Source organism: Dipodomys merriami, unplaced genomic scaffold, assembly GCF_024711535.1.
Source record: "Dipodomys merriami isolate MVZ:Mamm:240054 unplaced genomic scaffold, mDipMer1.0.p SCAF_169, whole genome shotgun sequence".
In the NCBI taxonomy this organism is placed as follows: Eukaryota; Metazoa; Chordata; class Mammalia; order Rodentia; family Heteromyidae; genus Dipodomys; species Dipodomys merriami.
This window is the reverse complement of record NW_027203037.1, coordinates 1,903,107-1,918,586: the sequence shown is the minus strand read 5'-3', so window position 1 is coordinate 1,918,586 and position 15,480 is coordinate 1,903,107.

The window sequence follows — 15,480 nt, the reverse complement described above, 5'->3', positions numbered from 1 at the left end:
ACCAGGATGCACGCACACACATAAAGTGGTAATGATGAGCTCAGCCAGAACTGGGGGTAGTCCTGAGGCATAGTAGTAGTAAACTCTTAAACCAGTTCAAGTGGTTTCTCCCTAAGTCCTTCTTGGGCTGAGGGGAATGGCCATGGCAGTAAGTTTGATGGAACCTGCTGCTCCATCCATGCACGGGGCCACAGGGCCAAGGGAAAAGACACTACGGATGCTCCTTTGTAGTAGGTCAATGATTGCAGACCATCTGCCCCCGAGCACTGGTGTGGAAAGCAGGGCTCTGAGCCCTGGGACTCCTGGGATAGCAACTGCTACAAGCAGCAGCCAGCTACCTGCGGATTTGTGAGCACACAAGTCTTTCATGAGCCCAACTCAACACCCTCTCGGGGTGTGCCTGACAGATTTGCACTCTTGTGATACCACATGAGCAGGCGTTACCAGCAATGCCATCTTGCAGCTTCTGGCCCTCCTTGGCCCAAACCGTGGTCTGAGAAGTTGATTTACTGCTCAGATCCACACTGCACCCATGACAGATGCCACTGATGACCTGGCCGATGACCTCCGTTCCCCAAGGCTAGACACTTTTCTGATAATGTGGCCCACTCTGTAGGCAAAGGCCTCCAAATGGCCTGCTCTCAAAACTAGACATTGGGAGAAACTCGGGGGCCCACAGGAAAGTAGGCTGACTAAAGCCAAAAAGTGAGTTCCAAGCAGGCAAGGGCAGTTGGTCATGGGACTGGAACTCTGGGCCTGGGTGCAGTCCCCTCAGCTCTTCAGCTTATTGCTTGAGCTAGAGCGTCACTTCCAGTTTTCTTGTGCTTCCTTGGAGATAAGAGTCTCATGGACTTTCCTGCCTGGGATGGCTTTGATTCATGCTCCTCAGATCTCAGCCTCCTGAAGAGCTAGGGGGACAGGCATGAGCCACCGACACCCAGCTCATCTGGCCATTCATCACAGTGGACAAGGAGTTCCTGAAAGCTTTTTTTTTAATGCAATTATTGGCCTTGAACTCAGGGTCTGGTCTCCAGTCACTTAACTTTTTCCCTCAAAGCTGGCACTCTACCACTTGAGCCACAGCACCATTTCTGGCTTTTAGTAGTTCACTGGCAAGAAGATTTTCACTAACTTTCCTTCCCTGAGCTGGCTTTGGTATGCGGTCTCTGATCCCAGTCTCCTGAGTAGCTAAGATTTAAGGGGTTGAGCCACTGATGGCTTTGGGTTAGAAGCTTTTCTTCTTTTTTTTTTGGGGGGGGGGTCAGGGTGGGTCCGGTCATGGGCCTGAACTCCAGGCCTGGGCACTATCCCTCAGCTCTTCAGCTCAAGACTAGCGCTCTAACACTTGAGCCACAACACCTCTTCTGGTTTTATTCTTTTTGTTTATGTGGTGCTGAGGAATCGAACACAGAGCCTCAGGCATGCAAGGCAAGTGCTCTACCACTGAGATACCTTCTCAGCCCAGAAGCTTTTCTTAAGCAAGTGTTCATCCCGGCATTTTTCCTCAATGCAAAGGAGGCCTAAGGGTGCTGTTAAAAGTAGGCTTCCAGCCACAGGAAATGGGTGGGCTCCATGGTGAAAAGAAAAGCTAATCTTCCCCCTGGGTCCCATTCTGGGACTCCACCCTCAAGAACAAACCTTGACTCAGCCTTGAATGTCCTGCAAGACTTATCTGAAGCCACACAACCTTCATTCCACCCACACCACCTGCTCTACACCACACCTCAGGACCTTTGCCCATTCTGTACCTTCTGCCTGAGGCTCTCGGTCCTGTTCCAAGACTTAGAACTCCTGTGGAATTTTGGCACTGGTTATATCACCTCCTGGAGCAAATCTTTCCTTCTTTTCTCTCTCTAGAGGTAGAACTTGTGCAGATTTACTGGCAAATTCTCCATCTTGGGGTGTGTGTGTGTGTGTATGTGTGTGTGTGTGTGTGTGAGTTCTGGGGTTTGAATTCATGGCCTGGACGCTATCTGTTAGCTTTTCTGTTCAAGTTCAGCAGTCTACTACTTGAACCACAGCTCTACTTCTGGTTTTTGGGTGTTTAATTGGAGAAAAGTGTCTCATAAAGACTTTCTTGCTTGTAATTGTGATCCTCAGATCTCAGCCTCCTGAAAAGCTGAGATTACAGGGGTGAGCCAACAGCAGCTGCCCTCTACCTCTTACCTTTCACCATGGCCCTCCTGAGACCCAGAAGAATATGTCTCACCAGGCTCACATTTTTTTTTTTTTTTTTTTTGCTGGTCATCGGGCTTGAACCCAGGTCTGGGCATGTTCCTTAGCTTCTTTTGCTCAAGGCTAGCCACAGTGACACTTTTGGCTTTTTCTGTTTCTGTAATTCTGAGGAATCGAACCCAGGGCTTCATGCATGCTAGGTAACCACTTTACCGCTAATCCACATTTGCAGCCCAAGGCTGACTTGTAACAGGAGTTATGATGGTAGGATTTATTGGCTTACCATATTTGGCATAGAAATCGCTGACTATTTCATATCTTTGCCAAGATTTTGGACCAGTTTGTGACTCTGCAGTGAGGAATGATGAATGAGTGAGAGCCACCAGGCCCTAGAGGTCTAGGCTCACATAGTACATAGGGATAGATAATATGGATACAGAACCTTCAAAGACTCCTACAGCCTAGGAACTCTGAGGGCTTGTCCCAGCTTGCCCAAGTTGGGTGGGCTGAGCATGGGCAACCTGCTGAATACCCATCATCCATACATCATCCATCCATACACAGAGACATAGAGTGATTGTCTCCTTTTTGGGGAGGGGGGAAGTTCCCTGTTTGTACTATGAGCCTAGGCCCTGTCCCTGAGCTCATTTTGCTCAAGGGTAGCACTCTGAAACTAGAGCCACAATCCCCCTCATGTTTTTTTTTTTTCTATTGATCTGTTAGAAATAAGAGTGTTACCGACTTTCCTGCCCTGGCTGAATTCAAAATGGCATTCTGTACATTCTCAGCCTCCTGAGGAGCTAGGATTCCAGGCAGGAGCCATTGACACCTGGATTTCTTTTCTTCTTTTTTTTTTTTTTTTTAGTTGTGACAATCTGAAATCTTCAAGGAGTCATTCCAATGGTTTGCATTCAAAGTAAACTACACAGGCTTGGAGTTCGAATGCTAGGAGTGCCAACCACAAATGGAGGGAGATCCTGACAAACTCATTCCTATTCATGTGAATGCTAATGGAATGTTATAAAAGTAATAATTAAATTTGCAGTTGATTCATGATTCTATTTTAGAATGCCACACAAATATTATTGGATTTATATCTTCCATTTTAGCACCATGGTATGATTCCCCTAATGGACGGATATTAACTAACTTTTAATGATTGCTTTTTTAAGTATTCAACCATGATACTTCATTAAATGGTGGCATAATGTAATAACTAATAATTGGTAATAATATGTATATATATATATAATTTAATATCCTCACATTCCCTCTCTCTCTTTCTTTATATATATATATGCATATATATATGTATGTATATATATATATATATATATATATATCTTTATACTGAGAGAGAGACACATACACATATACATATCTATAAATGTATATATTGGGCACTACTGTGGCTTGATCAAAGGTCCACAGAATTTCCTGGCAGCTCAGTTTCCTGGAGGCTGGTGTGTTAAGAATGTGACCCCATTTATGGATTGGGCATTGTAGGCACTGAGTTCAAATCCCAGCATGGCCAAAAGTTCATTTGTGGAGTAAGAAGACAATTTTGACACATTTTTTTCCTTCTCTGCGAATGTCCTGGGTCTCAGTACGATGTATAATACATATGCAAATATAATCTATGTGATATGATGTAATAAATGAAGTGTTATACGTGTAATAATACTACATAAATAAGAGTAATAAACATCATACGCAGTAAACTCATGTATGTAAATAGATCTTATATACGAATATTATTTTTTTCAGTGCTAAGTCTTGAATTCAGGCTCTAGGAACTGGTCTTAATTTCTTGTCTTCAAGGACGGTGAGCTTCCCCTTCAACCACAATGTCACAGAGTTAACCAGGTCCCAAGTTCAAATCCCAGGCCTGCTAGAAAACTGGTGTAAATTCCAAGCCAGAGCCTTATTCTTATTATTTATTTATTTATCGGCCAAGCACGTGGCTTGAACTTAGGTCTTGGCACCTCTCCCACAATCAACCCTGGGATTTTAGGACCCAAGTTCAAATATTGGGGCGGCAAAAAAAAGAAAAAAAGGAAAAAACAAGGTGAAGGATAAAGTTCAAGTTGATATTGCTTTTTTTCCCCTTTGTATTGTGACCATCCTGGTTCTAAATGACAAGGCCCAGAAAGTGCCTTTGCATTACTCGTGACCTTGCATTGCTGATGTTTGGGGGGCTATTAGGGAAGCCATAGCCAAAACCAGCAACTTGGGCCTGGAGGTCTAATCCCGGGACTTCCACTAATGAATGGTGGGAGGTTCTGAGAAACCCATTCTGATGATATATCCATACAAATGGAATGTTATAAAAGTAACAATTAAATTAGTAGTGTATTGTTTTCATACTATAAAATTTTACACAATTATACTACATTGAATAATTTTCGATTAATACTTTATTATGTATTCAATCATGATAATTAAAAAAGGAAGGAATAATTTAGTTGCCAATAATTAGTAGTAATATGGTATTTGCAATTTCATAATATAGACATCTCTCTTAGTTTATACATATACATCTATCTATCTATCTATCTATCTACCAATCTACACATTTATCTGTTTATACATTTGTCACTCCTGGGGCTCAGTGGTAGCCTGCTCCCCTAGTGCATACAAAGCCCTGGGTTCAATTCCTCGCTACCACATGCACAGAAAAATCCGGAATTTGTGCTGTCGCTCAAGCAGTGAGCACTAGCTTTGAGCATAAAAGCTTAGAGACTGTGTCTAGACCCTTACACAAGACCCAAGACTGGCACCAAAAATAAAAAAAATAAAAGAATGGTCTGACCGCAAAGATATAAGGATAGGACTGCAAATATCTCATCACAGAGCAAGCTGGGAGTCTGGTGCTGACAGCTGCTATCTAATCTGACTTAGCCAGAGGTAAACTGCTGCAACCCAGCTCCATGGAATCAGATGCTGCTGGCCACTCACCCCTATCATCCAAGATAGTCCAGGGATGAGATCTGACACTGGTGGCTTTAGAACCCAGTCCTGGCAGGAAGTCTGTGAAACTGAGCTGTGGCTCAAAGTTTTAGAGCTCTAGCCTTGAGCTAAAGGTCTTAGGACAGTAGCCCCAAACTTTGAGTGCAATCCCCATGGCTAACTCCCCCCTAAAACAACCCCACCCCTTTCAACCATTAGATGTGAACTTTGTGCAGTTTGTGACGTGTTTCTGGAAAAATGGTAATACTGATGAAAACACCCTAATTCTAATGACAGCTTGTGGGATACAGCTATGTGATGAGTCCTTCTTGAGCTGTTGTGTGCTGAGTCCTTCATGGGGTGCATTCTTTCATCTGGTCCTTGTAAAAGCTCCACAAGTAAGATGATTGTGCAAATGAGAAAGTTGAGGCTCAGATATGTCCCCATGTCAGGGCCAAAATTATGTAAGTACTGAAATCTAGTGACTTGTCTCCTACTGACAATCGGTTTGGTTAAGTTTTCTTGGTCATAAATATTGAACGCAGGGCACTGACCTTTCCTTGTTGGGTTCATGGCTAGTGACCTATCACGTGGAGTCAAGGACCCTAAGCATCTGTAGCTGTGGTCTGTCATCCTGCCTACTCAGGAAGCTGAGATCTGACAATTTGGGTTCAAACTATCCCGGACACAAAAGGTCCCATGAGACTATTATCTCTTACTCACCATTTAGCAATTTGAAATGGAAGCCAGGTGCCACAGACTCACTCCTGTCATCCTAGCTGCTCAGGAGGCAGAGAGCTGAGGATCAGGTGCAAACCAGCCTGAGCAGGAAATTCCTTGAGATGGTTATCTACAGTGAACCACCAGAAAGCCTGAAGGGGTGCTGTAGCTCAAGGGGTAGAGTGCTAGACTTGAGCTGAAGTGCTCAGAGACAGCACCCAGGCCCAGATTTCAACTCCTCCAACTTACAAAAAAAGAAAGCAAGAAACCTGAAGTGGAGTGCTGAGAATGTGTCGTAGGGGTAGAGTGCTTTGCATATATGAAACCCTGTGTTTGAATCCTCAGTACCACATCCCTAGAAAAAAAGCCTGAAGTGTCTCTGTGACTCAAGTGGGAGAGTGCTATCTTCGTACAGGAGAAACTCAGGTATAGTGCTCAGGTCCTGAGTTCAATCTCCAGGACTGCTTTATGCGCGTAGGCACACACACACACACACACACAAACACACACACACACACATGAAGATAACAGAAGAGAAGCTGTGACTCCAAATGGTTAAGCAAAGTGCTTCTGCTCTGAGCTCATGATTAGCACCCTGGTCCTGTGTTCGACCGCAAAACCTAGCCACCCAGGGCCCAACTAGGAGAGGTCAAAGTTTTCAAAACCTGATGAGCTTCACCAGCCCTAGATGACCAGAAATGTTGTGATATTACACATGTACTTAGATTTAGCAAGCTTCTGGAAAACTAGGGATGCACCATTGCCAATAATGAATCATTTCATTAGGTTCAGCTCCCTAGTTGTCTGCCAGAAGGATTCTTGATTTAATTTTAGCAATTTGTTTCAACACAGGGACATAGTCTAACAAAGACAGGATAAGTGCAGGGAACTTGGCCTGCCACGGGAGGTGGAACAAATGAAGGTTTCCTGTCAAAAGAGAGCACTGGGAGAGAAAGAGCTTGAGTTACAAAGAGGCCTTTTTCTCCTGGACTTCAGAGCCCACCCACATTCATCCTCATTAATTGCCCCTGGATGAATTGTTTGTTTTGCAGCAGTACAGGAGTGAGGCTTTTTGTCTGCCTGTTCCAACAATGAGGCAGATATCCTCCAGCAGCCTGGGGTAACCCTCGGCTTCACTGGGAACAGTGAGGAGAGCCTCTGAACATACACTGTCTTGAAAGCACTCTCTGGCCTATGAAATCATTCTATTCAAAGCAAATTTCCTAGCTGGGTGCCTTTCTTCATAGAGACTGGATGTTCACCAAAAGAAATACATGCATGCATACACAGACACATGGAATTACTGGCTCTATTTTTGTGTGGCAGATCCTGAGGCTTGAACGTTAGCCTAGACATTTTCCTTGAACTGAGTTTGCTCAAGGAAGCATTTTATTGTGTCTTAAACCATGATTACCCTAGGATAGGGTGCAGCTTTTACACCCACAGATGATCCAGGGATCCTAGGGCCCGAGTTCAACTCCCAGCACTGGCAAAAAACCATCAAACCAACACAAACAGAGAAGGAAAAAACCAGGAAGTTTTACACAACCGTTTTACCTTTGTTTCCTTTGCACTTGACAATCCTGGGTCTCAGTGACTCAGCTTGAAAATTGAAAATTGAACGTGACCTTGCATAGCTGAAGGCTGGTGGGCTGTCATTGAAGCCTGAGCCCAACCCACACACCTAGGCCCTGAGTTGGATCCTGGGACTGGCACCTACTCACTGCTGAAGATCCTAAGATACTCATTCCTATGTTAAGGAACACTAATAGAATGTTTAAAATGTCCTAATTGAATTACCAATTAGCTAGTCATTCTAGTATAAGATTGTCTGCAATAAATACAGGCCATTGATTAATTTAATACTTTATTGTCTTCTATTGTGATTAATTAATGGAGGCATAATTTTAGACCAAATAATTTGTAGTAATAGAATATATAAAAATAAGATATAGACATCAATCTTTATATAGAGTTATACAATATAATCTACATAAATACCTATCTGTCTCTGTATACATTTATAGATGCATATACATATGTAAATACACACACACACTTCAATCTACACATCTATATGTTTATATATTGGCCACTCCTAGGGCTTGATCTCAGGTCCTCAAATTAGCCCAACAACTTCACTTGCATCAGACTGGTGGGCTAATATTGACCATTCATGAAGTGGGCCTTCTAGGCCCTGAGTTCAAATCATAGAACTGCTTAAAACTTAATCCTGGTGGAAGAAGCCAACAGTCTCACTTATTTTCCTTATTGGTGAAAATCCTGGGTCTCAGGAATGATGTATAATATATTGGCAAATCTATATCCTCTGTAATAGAATGTAAAAAATGTTATTATATGTGTAACTATACTAACTAAAATACATAATAAATAAATAAAACACAAAATAAAATGAATAACTACACTAACTGCAATATGCAGTAAATATGTGCATGTAAATATAAACCATAGATTTAAAATGTATATGAATGCTAGGACTAATTCAGGCCCTGGAAACAGGCCTGACTTTCTTGACTTCCAGCATGGTGAGCTTCCCTTTCCCCCACTATGCTGCAGATTTACCCAGACCCTGAGTTCAAATCCCAGTTCTGACAGAAAAAAATGGCATGAATTCCAAGCCTCAAAATTATAAAAATATTTTTAATGTATGAATATATGTATGTATGTATGTATGTATGTATGTATGTGTGTATGTATGTATGTATGTATGTATGTATATATGTATGTATGTATGTATGTTTATATGTTTTTATTTTGTCAGGGACAGGGCTTGAACTCAGGTCGTGGCAAAACTGCCTCAGCTTCGATCACTCTAGGCTAGGGTGCAGCCACTGGACCCACAGCCAAACCTGGATCCTGGGCCCCAAAGGCTGACAGGAAAAAAGTATAAAACGACACAGGCAAAAAAAAAACAAAAAACCAGCAACTTGTAGATAGCTGCAGGTTTTACATTTGCTTTCTTTGCAAGGTGACCTTTCTGGGTTTGAATAACCTGGCTGAAAAGTGTTGGTAACCTGGCATATCTGAAGGCTTGCGGGATTCCAGGGAAGCCACAGGTCAACATAAGAACATAGGCCCTGGGTTTGAAGCCAGGTCCTGACCTCTACCAATGGAGGGAGATCCTAAGGGTCTCATTCCTATTCATAGTAATACCATTGGAAGGTTGTGAATGTCAAGGTTGAATTAGTTGTTCCTGAATGATACCACTATAAAATTAGAGTGATTTTAGGAGGCCAATGGATTTTAATGAATATTTTTGACACATTAAAACAATACTATTAATTAAATGGACACAATAATTCCAGGACAGTGATTGATTTAATTAATAATTCATTAAGGATGAGAACAATATTAATTACATGGAGGCACAATAAATACCTAAGATTTGGTAGGAATGTAGCATATATCACTGAATATTGTATAGATATCTCTGGCACTCTATAAAGATCTATCTTTATTTGTGTACTACCATCTTCATGTCAATCTGTTCTTGTTTTGTCAACTCCTCGGGCTCGATCTTAGGTGATGGGAACTACTTGTCAGCTCAGTGTGCACCAGGCTGGCGTGCTGACAATCACCCATTTATTTATTGAGCCTTGTAGGCTGTGAGTTCAGATGCCAGCGCTCACAAAAACTGAATCTTGGAGTAAGAAGCCCATGGTGACACATTTTCCTTTCTTGTGAAACTTCTGGGTGTCAGGTGTGAAGTTTCTTACATAGGCAAATCTGTATCCTCTGTAATAAATGTAATAAATATTCCATGTATAATAACAGTCAATAAAATAAATGGTAAATAGATGAATAAAACAACAAATTAAATGAATAACTACACTAAGCACAATATGGCATCAGCATATAGGGCTCGATCTCAGGGCCTGGGAACTGCCTGGCAGCTGAATTGGCTAGAGGCTGCTGCACTGAAAATCAACCATTCATGAAATTCTAGGCCCTGAGTTTAGATCCCAGCACTGCCAAAAATGTAATCTTGGAGTGAGAAGCCGAGAATGACACGTTTTCTTTCTCTTTGAAAGTGCTCGGTGTCAGGTAGGATGTATAATTCGGGTGCAAATCTATATGCTATGTAATAGGATGTCATAGGTGGAATAATTGTCACTACAACAAATGATGAAAGGTTGAATTCGTGTATCTTTGTAAATAAAATTAGATGCAATAATCATAGAATGTGTATTAAGTTTTATTAATATTTTATTAAGCATTAAGAGAATAAAAATTGCATGGAGTCCTAATTAAATACCTATTATTTGGTAGTAACACATGATGCATAATTTAATTATATATAGATATCTGTCTTATTCTATAAAATATGTAAATATATGTATGTATATATGTACACATATGATAATAACAGGATACTGAGTAATTATAATTAATGCTTTATTAATTGTTCTACTGGAACACATCATTAAGTGGAGACATAATTTAATATCTAGTAATTGGCAGTAATATCTATAAGTTAATAATATAGGGATATCTCTGTTTTTGTGTACATAATATTTATATACAGCAATCTCTATCTATTTATACCTAGTTCACTCCTGGTGCTCGGTAGTTGAGTGCTTTCCTAGTAAGCAGGAAGCCCTGGGTTCAATTCCTCAGTTCCACATAAACAGAAAATCCAGAAGTTCTGCTGTCATTCAATCAATTGAGTGCTAGCCTTGAGCACAAATGCTTAGGGTTAGTGTCTAAGCCCTTACTAAAGGCCCAGGACTGCTGCAAAAAAAGGTAGAATGTTCTAACTGCAAGTATAGAAGGTCAGGAGTTCAAATACATCACCACAGAGCAAGCTAGGAGTCTGGCGCTGACAGCTGCCACCTAACCTGACTTAGCCAGATGTAAACAGCTGCAACCCAGCTCCAAGAAAACAGACGCTGCTGGTTTACCTCTGTCATCCTGGCTGCTAGGGGGCTTTAAAAACCAGCCCTGACAGGAAGTCTTTGAGACTCCTGGAAATGTGGCTCAAAGTGGTAGATCTCTAGCTTTGAGCAAATGGTATTAGAACAGTATCCCCATGCATTGAGTACAAGCCCCACTGGTAATCCTCCCAAAAAACTACCCCACTACACCAGTAGATTTGAACTTGTATGGTTTATGAAATATTCCTCAAAGAATGGTGATACTGATGAAAGCACCCTAATTCTAATGACAGCTTGTTTAATAGAGCTATGTCCTGAATCCTTCATAGGGTACAGTGTGCTGAGTCCTGCATTGGGTGCTGTGTGCTGAGTCTTTCATGTGTTGCTGTGTGCTTATCCTTCAAAGAGTGTCATGTACTGTGTCCTTCACAGGGTGCATTCTTTAATCTGGTCCTTGTAAGTGCTCTACAATTGAGATGATTATGCAGACAAGAATATTGAGGCTCAGATATGTCCCCATAGCAGGGACAAAATTTTGTATTACCAAAGAGTGGGTGAGTTCTCTCCTGCAGACAAATGTTTCGTTTTGCTTTTTCTCAGACATGAATCTTGAAATTGCAGCCTCAGCACTGACCCTTACCTCTTGGGCTCATGGATAGCACTCCACCACGTGGAGCCTAGGACCCCCTTGCAGCAGAGTGCCATGGCCTAGGGGTGGATAGCTGAGGTCTATCATCCTGCCTTCTCAGTAAGCTGAGATCTGAGGATCAGGGTTCCAAACTATTCCAAACAAAAAAGGTCCCATGAGATTATATCTCCAATTCACCACTAAGAAAACTGAAGTGGAAGCTGGGTGCTTGTGGCTCATACCAGTTATCCTAGCTACTCAGGAGGATAAGATCTGAAGATCATGGTTCAAAGCTAGCCTGGGCAAGAAAGTCCTTGAGATATTTAGTGCCAATGAACCACCAGAAAACCTGAAGTGGCCTCTGGCTCAAATGGTAAGGCACAAGACTTTAGCTGAAGAACTCAAGGACAGCACCCAGGCCCAGAATACAACTCCTACAACCAACAACAACAACAACAACAAAAAGACAAACACAAACTAAAAAACCTGAAGTAGAGGGATGAGAATGTGCCTTAGGGGTACAGTGCTTTGTATATATGAAACCCTGGGCTTGATTTCTCAGTACCACATTACCAGGAAAAAGCCTGAACTGGCTCTGTGTCTCAAGTGGGCAAGGGCCATCCTTATACAAGAGAAACTAGGTACAGTGTTCAAGTCCTGAGTTCAAACTCCAGGACTAATGTATTCACACACACACACACACACACACACACACACACACACACACACACACACACACACACACACACACACACACACAAAGCAGAAGTGAGGCTGTGACACAAAATGGTAAAGCACTAGATTTCTGCTTTGATCTCATGGTCAGCCCCCAAGCCCTGTGTTCACAATCAAACCTAGCCAACCACGAGAGATGTCAAGTAGGAGATGTCAAAGGTTTCAAAACCAGATGAGCTTCACCAGCCCCATATGACAGGAAGTATTTTGATATCTGACATGTGCTTGGATTTCCCAAGCTTCAAGAAACCTAGGAGAGGCATCATAGGCTCATCATCATCTGCAATGAAACATTTCCTTAAGTTCAGTGCCCTAGTTGTGTTCCTGAAGGACTCCTGAATTACATTTAGCATTGTATATGAACACCAGAACATAGCCTCACAAATACAGAATAAGTGCAGGGAACTTGGCCTGCCATGGGAGGTGACACAGATGAAGGCTTCCTGTCAAATCAGAGCACTGGGGTGAGAGAGAGCTTGGAGTACAAAGAGGCCTTTTTCTCCTTACCTTCAGAGCCTGCCCACACTCATCCACACTAATTGGCCTGGATGGAATTGTTTGTTACATAGCTGTACAGGAGTGAGCCCTTTAGCCTGCCTGTTTAGACAATGTGAGAGGCTTCTTCCAACAGGCCTGGGGTGCAGAGAAACCCTCAAGCTACACTGGGCCCCGTCAGGGGAGCCCCAGAACATACATTGTCATGAAAGCCATCTCTGTGCTATAAAATCATTGTATTGAAAACAAATTTCCTAGCTTGGTGCCATTCACAACAGCTACTCTGGAGATTCCCCTATAGGAATTCATCCATACATACACAAAGACTTGGAGGAACAGGATCTTTTGGTGGGGCATGTCCTGGGGTTGAACTATGAGCCTAGGGGTTGTCCCTGTGCTCCTTTTGCTCCAGGGTAGCTCATTACCCTTGAATCACAGTCCCACTTCTGGGTTTTTTCTGTGATTTCTTAGAAATAAGCATGTCAAGGACTTTCCTGCCTGGGCTGGATTCAAACTGATAATCTCTACATCTCATCCGTCTGAGGAGCTGGGATTATAGTCAGCAGAAGTGGCACCTGCCTTTCTTTTCTTCTTCAATTTTTAATCTGGACAATCTGACTTCTTCACAGGGTCATTCCAATGGTTTGAATTTATAAGTAAACTACCCAATGTTCTTTATAGCTGCTTTTTCTGAGAAGGATTCGCTATCCTCATCTTCCTCTCTGGTAACAGGTTAGAAGCCAAAAGTGAGAAATGAGTGTCAGGATTTGGGACCTAAGGTCCACAGTTCATGCCAGCTCTGTCACTTAGCTTTGAGCTGCAGTGAATTTACTGTCTCTGGATAAGAGGACCAAAAGCTGCAGTGATTCTCCTATTGTCTTCATTGGTCCTTTTGCCTATAAAATGATGTAATAGTTATGAGTGTTATGTGTCTCCAATCTTAAATATCTATAATACACTAGAAACATCTTCATGTTTCTGTTTTTCTCTAGTACCTCCCGAGATTTAGACTAAGGTTTTGTGTAGAGTGGCTCCTTGGCGAATCCCTAAGGAAAGGTGCTTGAAATATCTTCAGGAGATCGCCATCCAAAGCCATCCCAAGCAGAAAAGTCTGTGAGATTCTTATCTCCACTAAACTAAAAGTGGAGCAGTGTCCCAGATAGTAGAGCTTCAGCTTTGAGACAGCAGAGCAGGAAATACAGGCCAGACCAGGCAAGCCTGGGTGGTACTTATATCCAATTAATGACCAGATGGCTGGAAGTGGAGCTGTGGCGGTGGTATAGCCTCAGCCTTGAGCAAAACATCTGAGGAATACATGAGGCCTTGACTTTAGGCCCTGGGATGGCCATAAAAATTAAAAAAGAGAATGTCATGTTATGTATCAGTGCTCTAACTACTTATGTGTGTATATTACCTCCCTGAGGGCAAACAGATCACATGCAATGCTTCTGCTTTTATTTACTGATTGATTTTTCAGATATGCTTGTTGCACATACCACATCATTCTCTTCATTTCACGCCCATCGATTTTCTCTTCTAGGGTTCCAGGCTTGTGTCCTTATATGATGCACTTAAACTCTCAGCAGCCTTTATTTATATTTCATTATGAGGCCAATGCCGGTATAGTCACAAATCAGGTAGGGTAAGAGAAGGTTAGGTTTCATTGAAATATTCAGAAAATTAAACTTGGAGTTGTAAGATGGTGGCATACTTATGTAAAAACTTCCACTAAGGAAAAGATGAGGGGGCTGGGAATGTGGATTAGTGAGAGAGTGCTTGCCTAGCATGCAAGAAGCCCTGGGTTTGATTCCTCAGTACCTCTCACACACAAAACACAAATATTCATGCTGTGACTCAAGTAGCGCAGTGCTAGAGACAGTGCCCAGGCCTTGAGATCAACTCAAGAACTGGCAAAGAGATAGCTAGCTAGGTAGGTAGGTATGTAGGTAGAGAGATGGATGGATAGATAGATAGATAGATAGATAGATAGATAGATAGATAGATAGATAGATAGATAGATAGATAGATAGATAGATAGATAGATAGATAGATAGATAGATAGATAGATAGATAGATAGATAGATAGATAGATGAATATGGTCTTGGAATTCATGAGAGAGAAGGGAACAAGTCCCACTCATGAGGTCTTCTGCAGTTTGCCGGGACCCAGCATCGCCTTCACACAAACACAGAGCAGGAAGACTGTCTCGGTCGCACTTCTCAGGCAGCTGAAGACACCAAAACCAAGAGGGAAGAGCCAGGTTCTAAGTCAGGTGCTTGGAGATAGTAGAGAAAGGGCCCTGCCTATCCTTGGACTGAGTATTTGAATTAATTATATGGAGAATGAAGGAAGGAGAATGGACTGGCAGAGTAGAAGAAGGGCCTTCAAATCTGACAGAGAATCAAAAACCCACTTGCTAAGATCAGAAAGCAGGGTTTTTGTATTCTGTTCCTCCCCTCTCCCCCAATATATTGGCTCTCTATTGTTAACCTAAAGATAGCCTGAGGCTCCCTTCACCTGAGAGAGGAAGGTTAATTAGTCATTGTTTGAAGAGGACGAGAAAAGCCTAACCCTGGTGTAACTCTAACAAATGTACCAGGTTTCCCCACATCTTTTTCTCAAGGCTGGCACCCTACCACTTGAGCCAATCCACAGTTTCTGGCTTTTCCTTTGTGTGTGGCACTGAGGATTCAAATCCAGGCATTCATGCATGCTGAGCTAGTTCTCTACCACTAAGCCACATTTCTAGCCCCACCCTTACAATTTTATCCCTCAATTTGCTTCTGAGTATAAATCATTTAAAGAAATCTCTATAGGAAGGTGTCTGAAGACACAGAAGACAAAGCTCATACTTGGGAGAGACTCTAAACATGTGAAGACCA